The 23,172-nt window shown below is 44.5% G+C and overlaps 1 protein-coding gene across 7 annotated transcripts in view; it reads right to left on the bottom strand.

Annotated features, from left to right (window-relative positions):
* Positions 1-23,172, bottom strand: part of ARMC9 (armadillo repeat containing 9) — a 172,707-nt gene that overhangs the window by 56,176 nt on the left and 93,359 nt on the right. The gene's annotated exons all lie outside the window — the stretch shown is intronic.

Raw genomic sequence — 23,172 nt, 5'->3', positions numbered from 1 at the left:
GCTGAACTACAGATGCACGTAGAAAACCCCCCAGAGCTCAGAGAAAATGAGAAACTTGGGGAAACTTGAAGGTCTCCTGTGCTTTTTTTCTTTTCTTTCTTTTTTTTTTTTTTTTTTTTTTTTCTTTTTCTTTTTAGGGCTGCACTCGTGGCATATGGAGGTCCCCAGGCTAGGGGTCGAATTGGAGCTGTAGCCACCAGTCTACACTAGAGCCACAGCAACATCAGATCCGAGCTGCATCTGCAACCTACACCACAGCTCATAGCAACCCACTGAGCAAGGCCAGGGATCGAATCTGCAACCTCATGGTTGCTAGTCAGATTCGTTTCCACTGAGCCACGTCGGGAGCTCCTCCTGTGTTTTTAAATGCATTCCTTAACCTACACATAACTCAAGTGGCAGAAGGTGGCCACTTGAGGTAAGTCAACATAATCTTTGCTCCAATCTCTGATAGTTAAACTATGCAGAGAGACCTGTATGGCGAGGGAAATAATAAGCAGAGATACCGCTGGTTACAGGCCACAAGGGAGAGAGATCTCACAGTTAGAGACCAGGCAGGTTAACTAAAACAAACAAAATGACACTCAGGAGAATAAAATATAATCCAGAATCATTGCGACATATTTTCTGCCACGCCTCCTTTTCAACCGACAGTATTACTAGACGCTGGCCAACAGACAGAAAAATGCAACCTGTACTCAGGAAAGATCAAGTAGCCAAGAGAACCAACTTTGAGTGGGCCCAGATGCTGGACTTAGCAAAGACTTCAAAACAGCTATTATAAAGAATGTTTAAAGAATTAAAGGAGATATGTGCTCAAGAGTTACAGAAAAATACACTATTTTTTTTGTTGTGTGTCTTTTTAGGGCCACACCCGAGGCATATGGAGGTTCCCAGGCTAGGGGTCTATTCTAATGGGAGCTGTAGCCACTGGCCTACACCACAGCCATAGCAACGCTGGATCCTTGACCTGCTGAGCGAGGCCAGAGATTGAACCTGCAACCTCATGGTTCCTAGTCAGATTCGTTTCTGCTGTGCCATGACGGGATCTCAAAATATACTAAAAATGAGTGAAAAACAGTCAGTCTTGACAGGGAAATGGGCACTATAAAAAGGAACCAAATGGGAATTCTAGAGCTGAAAAGTGTAATAACTGAAACGAAAAATTCAGTGGATGGGCTGAACAGCAGGGATGAACTGGCAGAAGAATCAGTCAACTGGAAGATGGATCAACACAAATCTAGCTTAAAGAACCAAAAGAAAGAACACTGAAGAAAATGAAGAAAGCCTCAGTGATCTGTTAGATAATATCAAGTGTTCTAATACAAGTGTAATTTCTGGGAGAAGAAGGAGAGAGAGAAAGGAGCAGAAGAAAATTCGAATACACAATGGCCGAACCCTTGCCCAAATGTGGTGGAAAACGGTAGCTTACAGACCCCAAAGCTCAATGAATCCTAAAAAGGATAAATACAAAGAAAACTACACCCACAGACATCATCAGCACACTGAGAAGTGCCCACACTGAAGAACAAAAACATCTAAGTAGCAGCAAGGGCAAAACAAATCCCCACTTGCAGGGAAGCGATCATAAAGGATGCAGCTGAGAGCTGGCTTCTCCTCGGAGCAACGGAAGCCGGGGGACAAAGAATGCCATGTGCCAAGGAGGGAGAAGAACCTGTTGCCCGAAAGGCCTATATCCAGTGTTGCTGTCCTTCACAAGTCAACGTGAAGTAAAGACAATTCCGGATTTTAAAACAGAATATGTTGTTGAGAGACCTGAGTTACCAGAAATGCTAAAGGCCGTGCTGCAGACCCAAGTCTGCAAGTGGCCTCAGATGGTAACCTCGCAGGAAGAAATGAAAGGCACTGAAAGTAGTGACTACGTGGGGGGTGGACACGGAGACACCTTTCCCGAATGTCTTTAAAAGACGTGTGACTATTTCGAGCAAAGACTTAGAACACGGGGTTGATAATAAGCACAGACAGAGTATACACGGCAACGAGAGCAGAAAAGAGGAACAGAAATGGAACCATATGGCTGCAGAGGTCTTCTATTTACCAGAAACAAACTCGTACGAACGCCAAGAAGACTGGGAGAAGTAAAGACGCATGTGCTATATAAAGCCTGGAACCCACTTGAAAAGAACAAGGCAGACACACAGCGAAAAAGCTAATAGAGTAATTACAAATACTTGTTTAATACAAAATACATTAGTGCGCGTATTTGTGGACCATAAAGGGAGTCAGGAAACACAGAGGAACAAAGAGATGACAGAGGCGGAAAAGGGCAAACAGCAGAATTAAACCCGACCATACCCACACTTACATTAAATGTGACTGAACATTAAAGAAGGCAATTTTGAAAAAGTGTCAAAGAACGATGAAGGAGGACTCATTTCAAAACTTACGATAAAGCTACAATAACTACGATGATGTGGCATAAGCACAAAGACAGACATAGAGGTCAAGGGGACAGAAATGAAATCCAGAAAGAAAGGCTTACACTTACAGTCCATTTTTTTTTTTCTTTTAAACAGAGGCTAATTTCATAAAGTGAGTCAATGGGTCAAAGCAGAGTATTTTCAACAAATGTTACTGGGGCAATTGGACATTCACATACAAAGACAGAAATTTAGATCTTTACCTCATACCAAATACAAAAAATAACTACAAATGGTCCTAGATCTAGGAGTTCCCGTCGTGGCGCAGTGGTTAACGAATTCGACTAGGAACCATGAGGTTGCGGGTTCGGTCCCTGCCCTTGCTCAGTGGGTTGACGATCCGGCGTTGCCGTGAGCTGTGGTGTAGGTTGCAGACATGGCTCGGATCCCGCGTTGCTGTGGCTCTGGCGTAGGCCGGTGGCTACAGCTCCGATTCAACCCCTAGCCTGGGAACCTCCATATGCCGCGGGAGCGGCCCAAGAAATAGCAACAACAACAACAAAAAAAAGACAAATGGTCCTAGATCTAAATGTAATAGCTGGAGTTCCCACTGTGGCTCAGCGGTAATGAACCCGACTAGCATCCATGAGGATACAGGTTTGATTCCTGGCCTCGCTCAGTGGATTGGGGATTTGAGCTGTGGTGCAGGCCGGCAGCTGCAGCTGCATGATTCGACCCCTAGCCTGGGAACCTCCGTATTTTGCAGGGGCGGCCCTAAAAAGCATTAAATAAATAAATAAATAAATAAATGTGAGCGCTAAAACTATACAACTCTGAGGGAAATACAGGGGAAAATCTTTGCAATGTTGGAGTAGGCCAAAGATTTTCAACTGCGGGAGGATTTGCCTCTCAGGGGACATTTAGCAATGTCTGGAGACATTTTTAGGTGTCACAGCTTTGGAGTGGGGTAAATGATCCTGGCATCTATCTAATGGGTAGAGGTCAAGGATGCCATTAAACATCCTACAACACACAGAACAGCCCCCATGACAAAGAATTACCTGGCCCCAAATGTCAACTGTGCCCAACGATGATAAACATTGGGTTGGGCAAAGAGGTCTTAAACTTTTTAAGTTGTTAAGTTTAAGTTAAACTTAAACAGTAAAAGCACAAACCATAAAAAAAAAAAAAAAGATAAAGCAGACTTTATCAAAATAAAAAACTTATTTACTTCAAAAGATGCTATTAAGGAAATGAAGACAACTACAAAACGGGGTTGTGATGATTGTTGTACAACTACAGATATAATGAAATTCACTGAGTAGAAAAAATAATAAGAAAAGTGTACCAAAAAAAGAAGAAAATGAAGACAAGCCACACATTGGGAAAATGTATTTGCAAATCACATATCTGAAAAAGGACATACCCAGATACACAGGGAAAATGCTGCTCAAAAATAAAAAGACATACGACAATTTTAAAAATGGAGAAACTGTATCTCACCAAAGAAGACATGCAAATGGCTAGTGTTACAGGTTGAATTGTGTATCCCTCAAAGATATACTGAAATCCTAACCCCCAACACCTCAGAAAGTGACCTAAATTGGAAATAGGGTTGTTGCAGATATAATTAGTTAAGATGAGGTCATAGCGGAGCAGGGTGCGCCCTTAATCCGATGTGACTGGTGCCCTAATAAGAAGATGATGTGAAAACACATTAGGTGAGGAGTTCCCATGTGGCTCAGCGGAAATGAACCTGACTAGCATCCACGAGGATGCAGGTTCAATCCCTGGCCTCGCTTAGTGGATTAAGGATCTGCCATTGCCGTGGGCTATGGTATAGGTGGCAGACGAGGCTCGGATCCTGCGTTGCTGTGGCTGTGGTGTAGGCCAGCGGCTATAGCTCCAATTTGACCCCTACCCTGGGAACTTCCATGTGCTGCAGGTGCAGCCTTAAAAAAAAAAAAAAAGTTTCTCTACAGAGCCTTGAAGGAGCATGGCCCTGCTGACACCTTAATTTCAGACTTCTGGTTTCCAGAACTATGAGACAATAAATTTTTGTTGTTTTAAGCCACCCAGTTTGTAGTACTCATTACAGCAGCCCTAGGAAACTAATGCAGCTACAAAGCACATGAAAAGATGCTCAACATCACAGTTAGTAGGGAAATACACGTCAAAAATGCAACGCAATATCACTCCATGCCCACCAGGATGGCTATAATTAAAACAACAGGCGATAACAAACATTGTCAAGGAGGTGGAGAAATCAGAAACCTTATACCTTGACTGGTGGGAACGTGAAAATGGGCACAGCTGCTTTGGAAAACATTGTGTTCATTGCTTTAAAAGCTAAACATCAATTTGCCATACAACCCAGGAATTCCACTCCTGGGTAACTACCCCAGAGAAATGAAAACACACGACCACACAAAGACTTACACACAAATGTTCACAGCAGCGTTATTTCTTTTTTTCTTTTTTTTTCCTTTCGGCATTTCTTGGGCCACTCTTGGGGCACATGGAGGTTCCCAGGCTTGGGGTTGAATCGGAGCTGTAGCCACCGGCCTACACCAGAGCCACAGCAACTTGGGATCCGAGCCATGTCTGCGACCTACACCACAGCTCACGGCAACACCAGATCCTTAACCCACTGAGCGAGGCCAGGGACCGAACCCGCCACCTCATGGTTCCTGGTCGGATTCGTTAACCACTGCGCCACGAGGGGAACTCCACAGCAGCGTTATTTCTAGTAGCCCAAAGAGTGGAACCATGCTGATGTCTATCAGCCAGTGAAGGGACAAACAAAAAGTGCTCTATTCATACAATGGAATACTACTCAGCAATAAAAAGAAATGAACTGCTGCCACATTCTATGTGGTTAAACCTCAAAAAATCATACCAAATGAAGCCCATCATATGACAAAGACCACAAACTATATGAGATTCTGGAAAAGGCAAAAGTCTATCAAGGCACAAAGCAGATTAGCAGTTGTTTAAGGCTTGAGGGGAGGGGGCCGGTGGGTAGGGACTAACTACAAAAGGACCTAAGGGACCTTTCAAGGGGTGACGGAAATATTCTAAAACTGAATTTTGGGGAGAGTAGTGCGACTCTGTAAATTTACTAAAAATCATTATATACTTAAAGGAATTTCATGATATGTATGTAAACTGTTTAAAATTATGAATGCACTAGATAAACACTCCAATCAAAGGCAGAGATTGTCAGGCTGGATCAAAAAGCAGAATCCAGCTATATTCTGCCTATAAGAGAAGTACTTTAAATTCTAAGACACAGAGAGGTTGAAGGAAAGAAATGGAAAAAGACACAGCATGTGAACAGTAAGCCTGAGACGGCTGGAGGGGCTACATCAGTATCAGACGATTCCAGGAGACTAAGAGGACATTTCATAATGACAAAGGGGTCAGTACTGTGGGAATGGCATGACAATTACAAATACAGACGCTTAAGCCAAAAACTCCCAAAGAGATGAAACAAAACTGATAGAACCAAGAGCAAAAATAGGCAAGTCTACAATTACTCTCAGAAATTTCTATATTCCTCGCTCAGTAACTGGCAGAACAAGCAGACAGAAAAATCAGTAAGGACATAGACTAGGCCTTGGCATAAACCAGGTGCTTGATAAATACCTACTACTGTTAACTTGATGAATTCCCACTAAGTTGGCTTTTTGTAAGATTCCCAGTGCTTGATCAACTTGGGTGAAGCAGGACGACACAAAAAGCCACCACTGACGGGACACAGACAATACATCAGGCCCTCTGCTCAGACTGAGCATGGGGGTTCCACTTACTCCTTACAACACTACTACCTGGCTGGCCAGAAAAAATAAGGTTTCTGAAATTAAGAGCTGAGAGGAGTTCCCTGGTGGCTCAGCAGGTTAAGGAGCCAGCCTTGCCACTGCTGTAGCTCAGGTCACTGCTGTGGCATGGGTCCGATCCTAGCCTGGGAACTTCCGCATGCTGCAGCCATGGACAAAATAATAATAATAAAAAAATAAAATAACAGATGAAGGCATCGTGAAAGGTAAAATCAAAATAAATGCCAAAAAGTAGCACACAACCAGCCAACTGGCAGCAACACGCGTTGCATGACTAACCCCCGGCATGTGTCTCCCACATACCACAGAGCAGCGTTAACTTTCACTTCACTTCTGGTGTTTTCTATTTCAGGTAAACTCGCTCTGCTTTCCCCTTTAAAGATGCCACTTTCATCTGTCTACTCTTAGCAGCAGATTATGGCTTAGGTTGAATACACCAAGCATGCCAACAGCTTAAGGAGTATCTGCCCCTTTCGTAGTTCTCGTTATTCTACAAATTTAAATATGGTACAGTTCTCATTTTGCTCACTATGAACTGACAATTGCTTCTATTTCTATGTTTTATATAAAAGACCTATTCCATGTTTGAGGTAACATACATGGCACATGTATTCTATTGGATACAAAATGGCTCAGTTTGAGTCAAACAGGGACCCTGAGCCCTTACAATCAAGTGACACGGACACAAGCAAGAACCTCAGTTACCACCTGGAGCACCCACGTCTTGAATTCTGAAGTTGGAAGAGATGGCAGGTCAGGGACTATTTTTTCTCTAGTCATATTCCCAGGCCTAAGACACTAAGTGTTTCATCTTTGAATGCCAAGTAATATTGATTTGATTGGGCAAGCAGAAATGAGCTTATTTATTAAATAAACAACTGTAAAATGAAATAATGCAGAATGCATTTAAGTACAAGGATTTATCAAACAGGTCAAAATTAGAAATATGCACGCCTCACACTACATAAAAGATCCCATTATTGCAAAAATCTGTGATAACAGGAAAAAGCCAAGCACTGTTTTAGTATTTGTAAAATATTAGATAAGAGGGGAAAAAAAGTTTATTGTAGAGCACCGGCTGACCGTTTTTGCATCTGTTTCCATGGAAACAGATGTTGGACAAATAGGGTCTGTAAACGCCTTGGAATCATGAGGTGTCTCCGAGCCCTCACTGTGTTTTGAGCCATCTGATGTCTGTTTCCATAGAAACCAGAGCGGAAACGAGGGCAGAAGCCATGAGTCAGCCTGTTGGGTGGTTCGTCCCCGCCACGGTATGAGAGCATAGGAGGTGTGTTACAGAAGGAAAAGCATCTAGAACCAGCACAAAGCGAAAGTCTTCATTGGGAAACACTGGTTTCTTTATTGACTTGGTTAAATAACGGAAAGGCCCTGCAAGGAACACAGACAAAAAACAGACGTTTCTTTGCTCATCAGGTAACAGGGAGTTCAACGTGAATTTACACCATGCCAAGCAAGCTGAACACAGGGAGTGACCCATCAGAGGTAAACTCCTGGAGAGCAGTTGGTTCTTTGGATGTGTGCTCTGAAGCAGCTTCTGAGCACACATCCAAGGTAGGCCAACCATCTCACAGGGTGGGTATTAAAGTGGCCGAAAAGAGGTCACAGGACTTCCCACTGTGGCAGTGGGTTAAGAATCCCACGGCGGTGGTTCAGGTCGCTGCAGAAGCGTGGGTTTGCTCGTTGGCCTGGGAACTTCCAAATGCCGCCAGTGGGGCCAAAAAGAAAAAAAAGTGAAAACGACAAGAGAGGTCAGAGCCCAAGCACTCCACACGTCTCTGCGGAATGGGACTGCGAGGCCACGTGCAGGAGGCCCACTCAGAAACTGACCGGATCTAGACCCCATCATGTTCTGTTCCAGCCAGATAATGGCACGGGCCTCTCACATAAAATCAAGTTTCACCCTACCCATGATGTCCCCCACCGCCAAGCCTGTGTTCCCCACTCCGTTAATGGTATCACCACCCTCCCAGCGACCTAAGGGTCAGGGTCCCCAGCTTTCAGTTCCTAATGACATGGCCTCTTACTGACCAACTGCTGTGAGTTCCACTTCCAGGAGCACCTGCTGTAGAAGATCTCCCAGCCATGGGCCAAGGTCAGCATCACCCCCCCACTGAAGTGCACAGCAGAGGCGGGGGCGGGGGGGGGGGGGGGAACGCAGGCTCTCACACCAGCCTGGGTTTCAATCTCAGTTCCAACCACGGTTACTGCCCCTGTAACCTTGAGTGAGTGGACGAGCCTCTGCGAACTTTGGTTTTCTCATCCAATAAACAGGGCTAATAATAGTACCTACAGGACAGAGGTGAGTATGAAGAACAAACACAGGGAAGCTCGTAAAGCTCTTGGCCCCGTCCTGCACACAGTAAGCACTCAGAAGCTACTGGCTCTTAAGTAAACCCCAAGCTTTCTGGATTCCCCATGAATCTGAACGCTGGTGCCAGATCAATCTTCCTAGAGCACAGCTCTGTTCACAGGCCTCCTGGGCTCACAAATAGTCAGTGGTATTCACAGCTATTCAGGGTGTCCCAGATTGTCCACTTTCCATATTCTGGCTCCAAAATCACCTCTCCAGCTTCGTCCCCCTTCTCCACACATCCCAAGTGGAGGCCACAGTGAACCATCCTTGGCTGGTGTCCTGCCTGAGCTCTTGCTTTTTTTTTTTTTTTTTTTTTGTCTTTTGTCCTTTTAGGGCCACACCCGTGGCATGCTGAGGTTCCCAGGCTAGGGGTCGAATTGGAACTGTAGCCGCCGGCCTACGCCAGAGCCATAGCAACGCCAGATTCGAGCCGAGTCTGCGACCTACACCACAGCTCACGGCAACGCCGGATCCTTAACCCACTGAGCAAGGCCAGGGATTGAACCCGCAACCTCGTGGTTCCCAGTCGGATTCGTTTCCACTGTGCCACGATGGGAACTCCTGGCCTGTGCTCTCGGCTCATGTCATTTCTCAGCCTGGATGCCCACCTGTGCCACTGACCGGGAGTCTCACAGCTCTAACACCTCTTTTCTCACGAAGTTTCTTCCTCTAGTTTTTAAATAAACTAAAGTCCCTTTTGAAAGACTATGGCCTTTATCAGTTGGGGTGAATAAGTATTCACCCCAACCAAATGCACATCGTATGGCCAGATGACCCCATATCACGATGACAGCAGTTGTCCCAGCTCTGGAACCCCGGGTGGGATAAAGAAAGCAGGGAAGTTTTGAGACCGCACAAGGTCCCCAGAGCTTCTGCAGACTTGGAGAGTCTACGTCAGGGAGGAGGGAGATGAGGCTAGAAAGTTCGGTGGGACCAGGCTGTGGAAGCCTCGTGCAGTAGCCACGCCTGTGATCGCCGCTATTCTGATGCTTTGACGCCTGGGGCCCTGCTGACCACGGAAGTGCTGCAGGAAGGGGGACCCCACCGGGGCTCTCGTCTAACACTCGGAAATGAAGTGAATTGTCCGAGGAGACACACGTGCTGACAAAGCAAGAGACTTTCTTGGGAGGGGCGCCTGGGGAGCTGGGGGAAGCAGCAGGGTAAGGGAACCCAGAACTGCTCTGCCTCGTGGCTCAGAGTCTTTGGTTGGTTTTATGGGAATGGGGTTAGCTTCCGGCTTGTCTCTGGCCAATCATCTTGCTTGGCCCATATTTGGTCTGGACCAGGGTCTTTCTTGGCACACACCTCTCAGCCAAGATGGATCCCAGCGCCAAGGATCCTGGGAGGTTGGTGGTCTCCCTCTTCCTAGGGGCCCCTCCCACCTCCTGGTGAGTCTTCAGGGCAGCACCAGGGTCGGACAACTCATGCAAAGGCCTGCCAACGTGGACAGCTTCTGTCAATGGTCCCCTAACAAAAAGACTGCCTCTTCCAGAAGAGCCAGTTTCTGGAGATACTAAACAAGCACACCTTTCAAATGCAAACCAACCAATCCGGAGCCAACCACCTATTGTACGGGGCTCTCATACTCTGGGCCACCACCTGCCTGCCCTAATCCCCCTAGGGCCAGGCACCAGCCACCTGAGCACAGCCCCTACACCCCAAAACCTTGTGAGCTTATTCAAACCAGCCCATCCAAGCCTCCTTACCCTGCCATGTCCACTCCTTCCTGGGGGAAGCACAATGAGGGCCCTGGCACATTTCCTTCTGCCCCTCAGCCTCCTGCCTGACCTTGGCGCCTCCCCCACGCCTCCCTCCATCCCAGGACGAGGTGTGTCCCCACCTCTTGGAAACTGCGTGTATCTGTCTTTTCAAAGACGACTGTTTTCTGATCTGTTGGCCTCACTGACACTCACCGTTTCTACTAACACGCTGTATTCTGAAACACCCGAGGCCGTACCCTCACCCAGGATTCCTAGACGGCCCCGCCGCCCGCAGAGCCAGAGTACAAGGTGGTGGGAGGAGCCGAAACACCAGCACTTCCTGGGGTTCTGGGCGGCCAGGCGCGGTGGGCCCCAAGCTGGTGATGGTGCTGACACCAATGACCACCGTGCGAGCCGACCTCACCAGGAGGGGCTCGCGGTGTCCCAGGAACCGGGCCAAGCACTCTGATGTGATTCCTTGGTGACGTCAGAACACACTGGGATTTCATAAAAAGCCACAGATTTGGCACTGCTGCTGAGCCCGGCCTTTCTCTGGATACTGATGTTTCTAGACAGGGCCGTGTACTGGTGAAATGTCTCTCAAGAGAAGAGAGCTCCAAAATGGGTGATGGAAAAACATTTTTTTAAAGGACCAAGACTCAGTTTTCTGCTTTTCATGCCGATGCTTTAGGAAGTATGATTAAAAAAGAAAAAGAAAAAGAAAAAAAAAAAAAAAAAAAAAAAGCCTTCCTGGGTCACATCAACCACCTGAGATGACCGCTGGGTCCGAGTTTACTGCAGCCGCCTGGGGGGTTAAGCACAGCCCCACCTGCCCGCCGCCTCCGTCCTGTATCTGACCGGCCTTATTGCCTCAGGAGAGTACATGCAGGTACCGGCCGGGCGGAATGGGTGGGCCGGGCGGAATGGGTGGGGGCAAGAGAAATGATACGGCTAAAGGAAACAAAATAAAACTACTTCCAGCCCCCAGGAAAAGATGAAAACCCTCCTTATCTATTTTATGAAGCCAGAGTAAATTTTAACAAACAAACCCACAAGGATCATACCCAACTGTAAACCAGTGGTTCTCGAAGTGTGGTACAGGGACTGTTGGGAGCCTCAAGACACTGTCAGTAGGTTTATGAAGTCTAAACTCTGTTCACAATATATTCTTATATATCACATAAAATATATTGACGGGAGTCCCCACTGTGGCTCAGTGGAAACAAATCTGACTAGCATCCATGGGGATGCAGGTTTGATCCCTGGCCTCGCTCAGTGGGTTAAGGATCCGGTGTTGCCACGAGCCGTGCTGCAGGTTGCAGACGCGGCTCGGATCTGGCATTGTTGTGGCTGTGGTGTAGGCCAGTGGCTACAGCTCCAATTCTACCCCTTCCATGGTGCTGCAGGTGTGCCCCTAAAATGACTACATATATCGTTTATAAAATATAAAATAATAGATGATTTTTTTTTGAAAGGCCTATGGTATGACATATGGAGGTTCCCAGGCTAGGGGCTGAATTGGAGCTGCAGCTGCCAGCCTGTGCCACAGCCACAGCAATGACAGATCTGAGCTGCATCTGCAACCTACACCGAAGCTTGCAGCAAATGCCGGATCCTTAACCCACTGAGAGAGGCCAGACATCGAACCTGCATCCTCATGGATACTAGTCAGGTTCTTAACCCACTGAGCCGTAACAGGAATTCTGATTATTTCAATAGCAGTAATATTTCCCTTTTTCACTTTCATTTTCTTATGATACAGTGAAGTTTCCTGGAGGCTACATCACATATGATGATCCCTCTGACGGTAGAATGTATGTTTGAGTATTCTTGGGTATTCTAGAAAGTTCTGAGGTTCAGGCTATAAATATGTGCATTTTCATAACTAAGTTTGTTCTCAGTACTTCTGCTTTGTTTTTTACTAGCTATCTTTGGTTATATCTGCTAAAACTGACATAACTTCATTATCACCCAAAAAAAATCTTCATTTTGAAATCATGAAGTTTTCCCTGCTTCTCTGCAGAAACAGACAAGAAGTACATTTATTGTTTCATTTTGCAATAGTATTTTTATACTTTTTGAAAAACTTTTCTAATTTAAAATTTTTTTTCTCTAACTTATTTGAAAATTTAGGAATCGTTTATTCTAAGAACAAAGAATATGTATTTATAAAATCTTTTTCTTATATTTTTAAGGATGGATCATTGGCTTAATGATCAGATCATTACGACTAATCAGAGGACGCAATTTCTTAATCCAGTGCTTCACCATTTATACGAAAAAATGCTGAAAAAGATGAAACTGACTTATCAGAAAGTTTTCTGTGACTAGGAGTTCCTGTTGTGGCTCAGCAGAAACAAACCTGACCAGTATCCATGAGGATGCAGGTTCAATCCCTGGCCTCGCTCAGTGGGTTAAGGATCTGGTGGTGCCACAAGCTGTGGTGTAGGTTGCAGATGTGGCTCAGATCTGGCGTTGCTGTGGCTGTGGTGTAGGCCAGCAGCTGTAGCTCCAATTCAACCCCCAGCCTGGGAACTTCCATGGGCCTCACCTATGGCCCTTTAAAAAATTTTCTGTGACTCATGGAAAGGAGGCATCTATTCCAGAAAGCTGGGCGAAACTGCAAATAAAAAAAACAATTACGATGGAAGCTACCTTCCTCTCAGTTTTATAGATGTCAATAATTTACCTTATTGTGTCATAAGACATAACAGAACACATCTGAAGAGAATTATAATGCCAGTTAAGTTGAGGTGTAATTTTGAGACCAATCACCCAGAGACTAAAGAAAAAGGATTTAAATATTTTAAACAGATGTGATTGAGTTCTTCAAAAGTTAAAAATTGAAAATTTGTTGGTTATAACTTTTCAGAATAGAAATTAAAAAACCACTGAAGCTGCGTCATGGGTATATAGGAACTGTCTATTTTTTTCTGTAAGTCTAAAATTCTTCCCCTTCCCCAAGTTAGTTTAAAAATAAAGCCACGGAAGAACCTCAAAGGGTAAGTTATTGTATTGCGTTAGCCCGAGAAACCTACACAGTGGGCTTGTAGAGCTGATACTACTGACTGCCTGCTGGATGGAAAGTTAGCCAAAGAAATTACAGTGTGCTACTTTCCTATGAAACAGTAGCTTGTTGAATTAAAGACTGAGCTACAAACATGAATGCTGAGTTACTATCACATCTGCACAGGTATGCTTGGACTTATAATTGGCTTGTGGTCCTCTAGTATCAATATTAATACTAACTAATCATTAAAGATCTTTTATGTAAATGCTTGGCAACAAAACACAAGTGATGCTGGCTGAAATAAAGCACTGGATACCTTTACTGACTTTCATGGTTTATCCTGGAACAACTGCACTGATATCTAAACTTATGCTACCAAAGCAATGGAGGGTAAAACCACTGGTGCCGTAGCATCAATCAGGCACAGCTAACAAGCTCTAGCAGTAGTCACTGCATTGGCCACTACCACCACAGACAGACAGGTAGGTAGACAGACAGACTAGACTGACTTATGGATGAATAACAGAAAAATGATAGAGAGACAGACAGATAGATGATAGAAAGACGACAGAGTTTCATTTAAGTCCTTGATGATACAGCAGGAGTTAATTTCATTAAATCTTGCTTCTTGTGGTCCACCTCTTTCACAGTCTGTGTAACAAAAGGATGTGCATGACGGTTTCCTTGAGGAAAAGCATTTGTGAGGTTATTTCAGTTGCAAGTTGAACTAGGCACTTTTTTCAAGGAATACCACTTTTACTCTAAAAATGACAGATGAACTAGGATTATTCAGACTCGGGTACGTGGCAGCCATTTTCTCAAAAATTAATGAGGTGAGCTTGTCACTTCAAGGAAAACAACTGATAGTATTTGTTATCAATAATAAAATGTGAACTCTCGAGAGAAAATAAGAATATTTAAAAACCTGTGCCTGCCTCTGTAAGCTGGATGGCTTCCCAATATCTAAAGATTTTTCTGATGGATGAGATCAGTAGTGATATTAACTAATGCAATTTGGAGGGATGTTTTATAATAAAACACGGCAACATTTGGAAGAACTGCAAAAATACAAAACCATTAAATCCACACTTACCAATGCATGAAAATACAAAATCATGCATGGGTAAAAGAACTATTAAAAGTGCCAAATAGGCAGGAAGCCATCAGGAACTGTGAAATCAGAACTTCTAAAAATTCACTCTCCATAAAAACAAGAGAACACTGGCAAAAATGGTCAAAATCAATTTCTTCAGAATTCTGAAAATTAACCAAAGCCTTGTGACAATCTGAGGAGGGTTTGTTTAAGAAAAAAAAAAATGGCTAACTCTCAGTAAGAACAGTTAGTATTGTGGCATTTAAACTTGCTCCATTCCTCTCCCCCTCTCCCCCGTTCCTTGAAAACCACCAGCCCTGCAATCAAAGTGAAAACCAGCATCCAAGCAGTCACTGGCATGGGAAAATAGGTTGAGGGCTCCCCAAAAGCCTCATTCTTAGAGAACTGTCATTATTTGATCTGTCTGGCAATTCCCTGGAAACCCCTCTCATAGAGCTTGTCTTTATTTAACTCCAGAGCTTACATGGGATCAATAGCATTGTCCTCATAAGCTCTGTTGAAAACATACTCTTAAATAATCAATGGGTGAAGAAATTACAAGGAAAAGTAAAAAACATTTTGAGAAGAACAAAAATGAAAACACAACCTTCCAAAACTTATAAGATGCAGTAAAAGCAGTACTCGGAGGGAAATTCATAGCTGTATGTATCTAATACCTACATTAAAAAAGAAGAAAGACCTCAAATCAATCAGCTAACTTTACATCTTAAGAAACTAGAAAAAGAAGAGCAGAGGGAAGGAAACAATGAAGAGTAGGGCAGAGATAAATGAAATAGTGTTGTTAGAGAAAATCAATAAAACCAAAAGTTGGTTCTTGTAGAGATCAACAAAATTGATAAGCATTTAGCTAGACTGACTATAGTCAGCCTGGGCTGTCTTCACAAAATACCACAGACTGAGTGGCTTAACCAACAGAAATTTATTTCTCATAGTTCTGGAGGCTGAGAAGTCTGGGATCAAGATGCAGGCTGATTCACTTCCTGATGAGGGCTCTCCCCTAGGCTTGCAGACAGCTGCTTTCTCTCTCTGTCCTCATGTGGTGTGTGTGTGTGTGGGGGGGGAATGTGTGTGTGAGAGAGAGAGAGAGAGAGAGAGAGAGCGAGCGCAAGCAAGCTCTGTAGTGTCTCTTCTTATAGAGACACTAATTCTATCAGATCAGGGTCCCACACTTATGATTTTGTGTAACCTGAATTACCTCCTTATAGGCTCTGTCTCCAAATACAGCCCCACTAGAGTCCACTCAATTCAGTCCATAGCACTGACCAAGAAAAAGAGAGGACACAGATTATTGAAATTAGGAATAAAAGGTGGGACATGACTGACCTTATGGAAATGAGAAGAATCATTAGGGGAATACTATGAACAATGGGACACAAACAAATTGATGTCCTAGATGAAACGGAAAAATTCCTAGAAGAACACAAAGTATAGAAACTGGCTCAAGAAGCAATAAAAAATATGAATAGATAATAAGTAAAGATACTAAATTAGTAATAAAAAAATTCCCCAAAAGAAAAGCCCAGGTACAGAAGGCAGTGCTGGTAAATTCTACCAAACATTTAAAGAAGAATTAACATCAACCCTTCACAAACTCTTCCAAAAACAGAAGAGGAGAGAACACTTCTCAACTCACATTATGAGGCCAGTATCACCCTGATATCAAAACTAGACAAAGATATGAAAGAAGTCAAATTACACAATAATATCTGCTATGAATATAGATACGCAAATCCTCAATGAAATACTATCAAACCAAATCCAGCAACATATAAAAGAGATTATAAATCATGAAGAAGCAGAATTTATCTCAGAAGTTCAAGGATGGTTTAACACATGAAAACCAGTCAATGTAATACACCATATCAGAAGAATGAAAGAAGAACTCCCCACATAATCATCTTAATTGATTTAGAAAAGACATTTGACAAAACCTAATACTTAACAAAGTTGGAGAAGAAGGGTACTTTTTCAACACCATAATGAGCATCTATGAAGAACCTACAGCTAAGATCATACTGGACAGTGAAAGACAGAAAATGTACCCCTAAGATGGAAAAGGCCAAAGGGTCCACTCTCACCAGTTCTAATCAACACTGTAGGGAGTTCCCGACTAGGATCCATGAGGATGTGGGTTCGATCCCTGGCCTCCCTCAGTGGGTTAAGGATCTGACATTGCCGTGAGCTGTGGTGTAGGTCTCAGATGCGGCTTGGATCCTGCATTGCTGTGGCTGTGGTGTAGGCCAGTAGCTATAGCTCCGATTGATCCCTAGCCTGGGAACCTCCATATGCAAAGACAAACAAACAAAAAGACTGTACTAGAAGTTCTAGTGGGCAATCAGGCAAGAAAAGGATATAAAAGACACCTAGACTGGAAAGCAACAAGTGAAATTATCTCTATTCACAGATGACATCACGCTGAAGATGGAAAATCCTAAAGAACCCATCACAAAAAACAAAGAAACAATAACTTGCAAGAGCTAATAAACGAAGTCAGTAAGGCTGGAGGATACAAGATCAAAAAACTAAAATCAGGGAGTTCCCATCATGGTGCAGCGGAAACAAATTTGACTAGGATCCATGAAGATGCGGGTTCGATCCCTGGCCTCCCTCAGTGGGTTAAGGATCTGGCGTTGCTGTGGCTGTGGTGTAGGCCGGCAGCTATAGCTCTGCTTTGACCCCTAGTCTGGGAACCTCCATATGCCGCAGGTGAGGCCCTAGAAAAGACAAAAACAAAAAAACGAAAAAAGAAAGAAAGAAAACCTAGGTGACTGTAATGTAAAATCTAAGGTTAAGGGAAACCTTAATCCAGACAGAAAACCCAAAGAGTATAAAAGAAAAGCCAATATATTTATCTTAATTTTTTTAAAGATTTATGGCAAAAGATACTATAAAAATAAGTCAATAAATAAAAGATACATCTTTAAAATATGTGCAATAGGGCAAAAAAGATCAATACCTGTGATATATGAGAATTCATATGAACTGACACGGAGAGAGAAACAAAATTTAAAAAATGGAGAAAGAATGCATAAGCAATAAGATTCTGCTGCACAGCGCAGGGAAAGATACCTGATCACCCGTGATGGAACAGGACAGAGGAAAGGAGTGTATATGGACGTATGGCCGGGTCACTTTGCTGTGCAGCAGAGACTGACAGAACCTTGTATATCAACCATGAAAACAATTAAATAAATAAATAAATAGTGGCGAAAGGACTGGAATGAGAAATTACAGAAGAGCAAATCCAAACAGCCCGTCAAACAAACACAAAGATTCCCCTACTCACTACTCAGTGGAGATGCAAAGTTAAAATAACGAGAGAGCACTCTGCCACCATTAAACGGGCAGAACTTTAAAGCCATGGCACTTTTCACTGGTGGGGATGGAGGGAAAGGGTTACCTGCTCTGCTCGTGGTGTCTCACGTGTCACGCCTTGTTAAAAACGCCCCTGAAAAGTCTACTACAATTAAAACACACACACACTTCAACCCAGCAACGAAAGCCCACGTAAATGAAAGGACCACGAAATAAGAATACATTTCCAAAGATAGTCACTGCAGCGTGGTTTCAAGTCGCAAAAATCTGGAAAAGTTCACATTCACAGCATTAAAAAGAATCAATTCCTATGCCGGCTGACTGGGATTTCCAGAAAATACTAACAAGGGGACAAAGACAGTGTTGAGTATGTGTGTATTCGTCTCTGTATGTTATTTCATTTTGCAAAACAAATACTGACCAAAACATACGTGAATATGTATGTGTACACACATGCACCGTGTGTATCTTCTAAGCGAAGTACGAAAGCATAGACACAGACCGGGTTGTGGACGTGCATCCGGGGAGGGGCAGAGGCTAAAGCCCACACTGTCCCCCCTGGAAGACACTGTGCCTACTCTCCTGATCACAGCCTTCTCTCTTCTTCTTCTTCTTTTTTCTTTTTTGTCTTTTGTCTTTTTAGGACCGCACCCGCAGCGTGTGGAGGTTCCCCGGCTAGGGGTCTAAATCGGAGCTGTAACCACTAGCCTACACCACAGCCATGCAGGATCCCAGCTGTGTCTGCGACCCACACCACAGCTCACAGCAACGCCGGATCCTCAACCCACTGAGCGAGGCCAGGAATTGAACCGGTAACCTCATGGTTCCTAGTCGGATTCCTTTGCACTGCGCCACAACGGGAACTCCCAGCACACCTTCTTGTCACCCTTCCCACTCACCTAGGCAAGGCCAAGTCTTATCAAGAGAGCCACTTTCGGGGTTCCCGTCGTGGCTCAGTGGTTAACGAACCCTACTAGTATCCATGAGGACGCCGGTTCAATCCCTCTCTCTCCTCGCTCAGCGGGTTAAGAATCTAGCATTGTTGTGATTCTTAGACAGCAATCTAGACCCAGCTCGGATCCCACATTGCTGTGGCTGTGGTGTAGGCCGGCAGCTGTAGCTCCAATTCAACCCCTAGCCTCCACAGGCTGTGGGTGCAGCCCTAAACAAACAAACAAACAAACAAACAAAGACAGCAACTTTCCAGCTTTATCTGAGTACCTGGAATTTCTGCAGCACTTCCTGTTTCTATCACATCCATGGACCTACAAGTTCACATTTAGTTTCTATTTTTTGCTAACTATTTATATACGTCTCCCAAGAGACAAAATGGTGCAGTGGTTATCGGTGTGGACTGCTAAGCCAGATAACCTGGGTTTGATTCCTGGCTCCATCACGTACTGATTAGCTGTGTGCACTTGGCCAGGGACATTTCCTGTTTCCTCATCTGTGAAATGGGAACAATAACGAGACGTATCACAGGCCTTGTGAGGTGTGAACGAGGGAAGAGTACCTGTAAGTCCTAGAACAGTGCCTGACACGTGGACACGCTACACAAGTTATTATCAAGGTCACCACTACCTCATCTAGCTGGACTTTGAACGCTGAGAGGCAGTTTAATCCATAGATACTCTTAAATGTCTCTTGGATCCCTTCCCCATTATCTCCTAGATTTTTTTTTTTTTTTTTTTTTTTTGGTCTTTTTGCCTTTTCTAGGAGGTTCCCAGGCTAGGGGTCTAATCGGAGCTGCAGCGACTGGCCTACGTCACAGCCACAGCAACTCGGGATCCGAGCTGCATCTGTGACCTATACCCCAGCTCACGGCAACACCCACTGAGCAAGGCCAGGGATGGAACCCACACCCTCATGGTTCCTAATCGGATTCGTTAACCACTGAGCCATGATGGGAACTCCTAGAATAATGTTATTTTAAGGCCCTCAAATATTTGTTGAATAAGGAAGTGACTGGCTCTTGGCTCTGAGATGTCTACAGAGGAAGAAACTGCCAAGCACACGATTATTGCCTTCGTGGCAACAGCAAGGAAATGTCCCTGGCGGATCTAACGTGGCCTTTCAACACATTTTGTTAAAGGTGGGTGGGGGTGGACACCTGTCTTAAAATCAATCTTCTGGAATAGCACAGAAAGGCCTTTCATCTCCAGTCACAAAGCCACAAGTGAGCTAGACACGGGGGACCTGCCTCAAACTCTAACACGACAATGTGAGCCATTTGTGGCGAGAATACAGGGCTCCTTGTGATCCACCCCTGGCCCTTTGGGAACGTATTATATACATTTAACATAAAAATAAATTACAGAAGGAGTTCCCCTCATGGGTCAGCCATTAACGAACCCAACGTCCAAGAGGTTGAGGGTTCAGCTCCTGGCCTCCCTCAGTGGGTCAAGGATCTGGTATTGCTGTGAGCTGTGGTGGAGGCCGGCAGCTGTAGCTCCAATGAAACCTCTAGCCTGGGAACCTCCATATGCCAAGGGTGTGACCCTAAAAAGACGTAAATAAATAAATAAATTGTAGTTTTTATTGGATAGTAACACATTACTTCAAAGCACCAGGTGAGCTGCTCAAACTGTAGCTGCCAGCTATCCATTCGCTTGTGTGTACTGTCCCAGCTTATCTAAGGATACTTTATTTCTCTAGAGGCTTAAATGGGCCAAGAGCGTATAAGAAGCAATTCAGAAAATAATGAAAACAGCTGTCCTGCTGATGCCGTTCTCACTTGCTCTCTGAACATCCAACCTCTCCCTCCCAACTGGACCCCTGCCATCAGCATTTTAAAGTACTTCGGCATCTCCCAAATTAAACCAGCGATGCCATTTAGCCACTACCCAACGCTCTTCCCTGGTGTGTGGCCAGATCGGTGGGACGAGCTGTACACACTCGCTAGTGCCATCCTCTCGCTCCTCAGTTGCTCGGTTAGTCTTCAAAACCGCTCAGCCACGACCTCAGTCAACTAAATCCAGCGATCACGGCCCACTGCACATGGTGGACCTGCAGCTCCCGGCCTCGCTCGCTCGCCTCTCATCGCACTTCCTCCCCCCCCACCCCGGCCCCCACCCAGGGAGTTTCCAGTGTCAACAAAGAGGGTGTAACTCTCCACACCTTGAGCTACGTATATAATTCCTAAGGATGTGCGTTTATAAGTTTGTTTTTCTGCAACTGACTCGCACTGCTCACTTCACTTTGCAATTTCCTTTTCCCATTTGACGTTATATCCTAGACAGTTGACAAGCTGGAAAAAATCTAACTCCAAACATTTAAAATTTTGGTAAATATATATATACACATACATATATATATGTGTATATATATATATACATATATATATGAAGACGTAACTAAATAAGTGTTCATACATCAGGACAAGCCATTCCATTTTTAGAAATTGGAAAAATCAGATTTTCCTTCTGGGGTGCTTGAGACTCCTTGGTGGAGCAGGACCAGTGGCCGTAGTTGCAAGTGTGCAGACTTCAGCTCAGTGTAAAGCGGAGCAGCCATAAGCTACCCCGGCCTCCAGCTGCTCCTGGAGCCGGTCTACTTCAGAGGCGCTACGCGGCTCACTGAAAACAGTGGCTTCATTATCCGGCATTTTGGGTTTAAATAATTTTGCTGTCTCTTTCAAAGTTGTCACCTTGGGAGGTGACAGCCACATTCCACCAACAGTGTGTCTTACTCAAATGATTTTTGGAAGCCTTCCTTTAAGCATCTTTCATTTCCTCTCCCCCCACCCACTCCAGTTTTAGAAGTGGCACCTGGTCTTGGGGACCGCTGAGTAAAACCCAGACATGGTCGATCCTCCCCAGGTCGTCCGTGCTAATCAATCCTCCACGGGTCGCGTCAGGACCACAAGGGAGGGAGAGTCCAGAACTGACTTGAGCTCATCACAGAGTCATGTTTTGGCCCCAAGAGACAGGTCCTTTCTTTAGAATTTTCAACTAAACCCTTTCAAGAATCTTCTGAAAACTCTAGTTATCCCAACAAATACGTTCAAACACTACCTTCTTTTTTCAAATACTACAAACCCGCTATAACGGAAAAAAATAAAAGTCATTAAAAAAAAGATATTAACTCAAAATACATAGAAAACGGTATTGAAGCACCAGGCACACAGGTGGCGTCTTTTCAGTCCTGAAAAGACTAAGTGAATCAGGGAGCTGGGTTCTCTCCAGGGTTGGCAAATGATGACCGGTGAGCTGACGTGCCTGCTGTACGGCCAGTAAACTGAGAATGATGTTCAAATTTTAAAATATTTGAAAAAAAATTTAATGACATAAAAATCACATAAAATTCAAACTTTAGTGTTCATAAAAAAAGTTTTATGGGGATACATTCATGTTCCCCGTTTATGCACCGTGCATAGGTCCTTTGTGTTACAATGGCGGATCTGAGTGGACCTAACAGACTGTGTGGCCCGCACAGCCTGAAATGTTTACTAGCTTCCTCTTTACACAAAAAGTCTGCTGATCCCTGTTCTAAACCAGATTTTACTGCCGTCAGCTCTTTGTGACCTTAGACTGGCCTCCTCCCCTCTCTGGATCCACCTTTGTAGAGGAAGGGGCCCGGAGAAGGTGCTGGCCAGGATGCCCAACGGAGGTCCAGAGCTGCACAGTCCCGCTTGGCAGAGGGGGAGCAGGTGCGCCCGCTGGTGCCACCTCCAGGCCACTAAGAAAACGGCAGGCAGAAGGCTGCCTGCGGAAGGGCAACCACTCAGATCCCTGCACAGCCCTCACCTTGGGTGGAGGGATTGCAAGTGAAACTATCTCCTCCATTGATGGCTTTCGTGAGCAAAAACCTGGCTTTCACACGCCTTTAAAACGGATAGACCACAACTCCAAATAACAATTCATCTTCCAGGATTCACTTGAGGTCAAAAGAGAAGCAATGCAAATCCCTCATGACCACAGAGAACGAGGGAGGAGAGCATGCAAGGTTTTTTTAGGTCTGAAGGAAAATTAATGAAAATCCATTTATAAACAACAAGGTCTTACTGTAGAATACACAGGACTATAGTCAATATCCTGAGATAAACCATAATGGAAAGGAATATAAAAAAGAATACATATGTATGTATAACAGAATCCCTTTGCTGTAGGCATTAACACAACATTGTAAATCAACTCTCCTTCAATTAAAAAAAATCCATTCTACAGCCTATGAGTCACTATTCTCTATACCGTTTCATAAGACACACTCCCTCTGAACCTTCACACTCTAAAAACCAGGGCAGGAGATTTTCCACAGCTGAAGAAACTCAAATCAAAGGAATGCACATAACAAGGTGAAGAGGTTGGTTCTGCCGGCTCTGAACCGAGCCCCAGGCTCTCACCGTGAGCCTCCGTGCCCAAGGTTCCTCTGCACGCGGGAGACAGGGGAGGCTCCCGCCCCCGCGGAGCAAAAAACAAGTGCTGATGATCTGTCATCTTT

The sequence above is a fragment of the Sus scrofa genome, chromosome 15, assembly GCF_000003025.6.
Source record: "Sus scrofa isolate TJ Tabasco breed Duroc chromosome 15, Sscrofa11.1, whole genome shotgun sequence".
NCBI classification, from domain to species: Eukaryota; Metazoa; Chordata; class Mammalia; order Artiodactyla; family Suidae; genus Sus; species Sus scrofa.
Note: the sequence above shows the minus strand (reverse complement) of the source record. Positions and strands in the feature narration are given on the sequence as shown.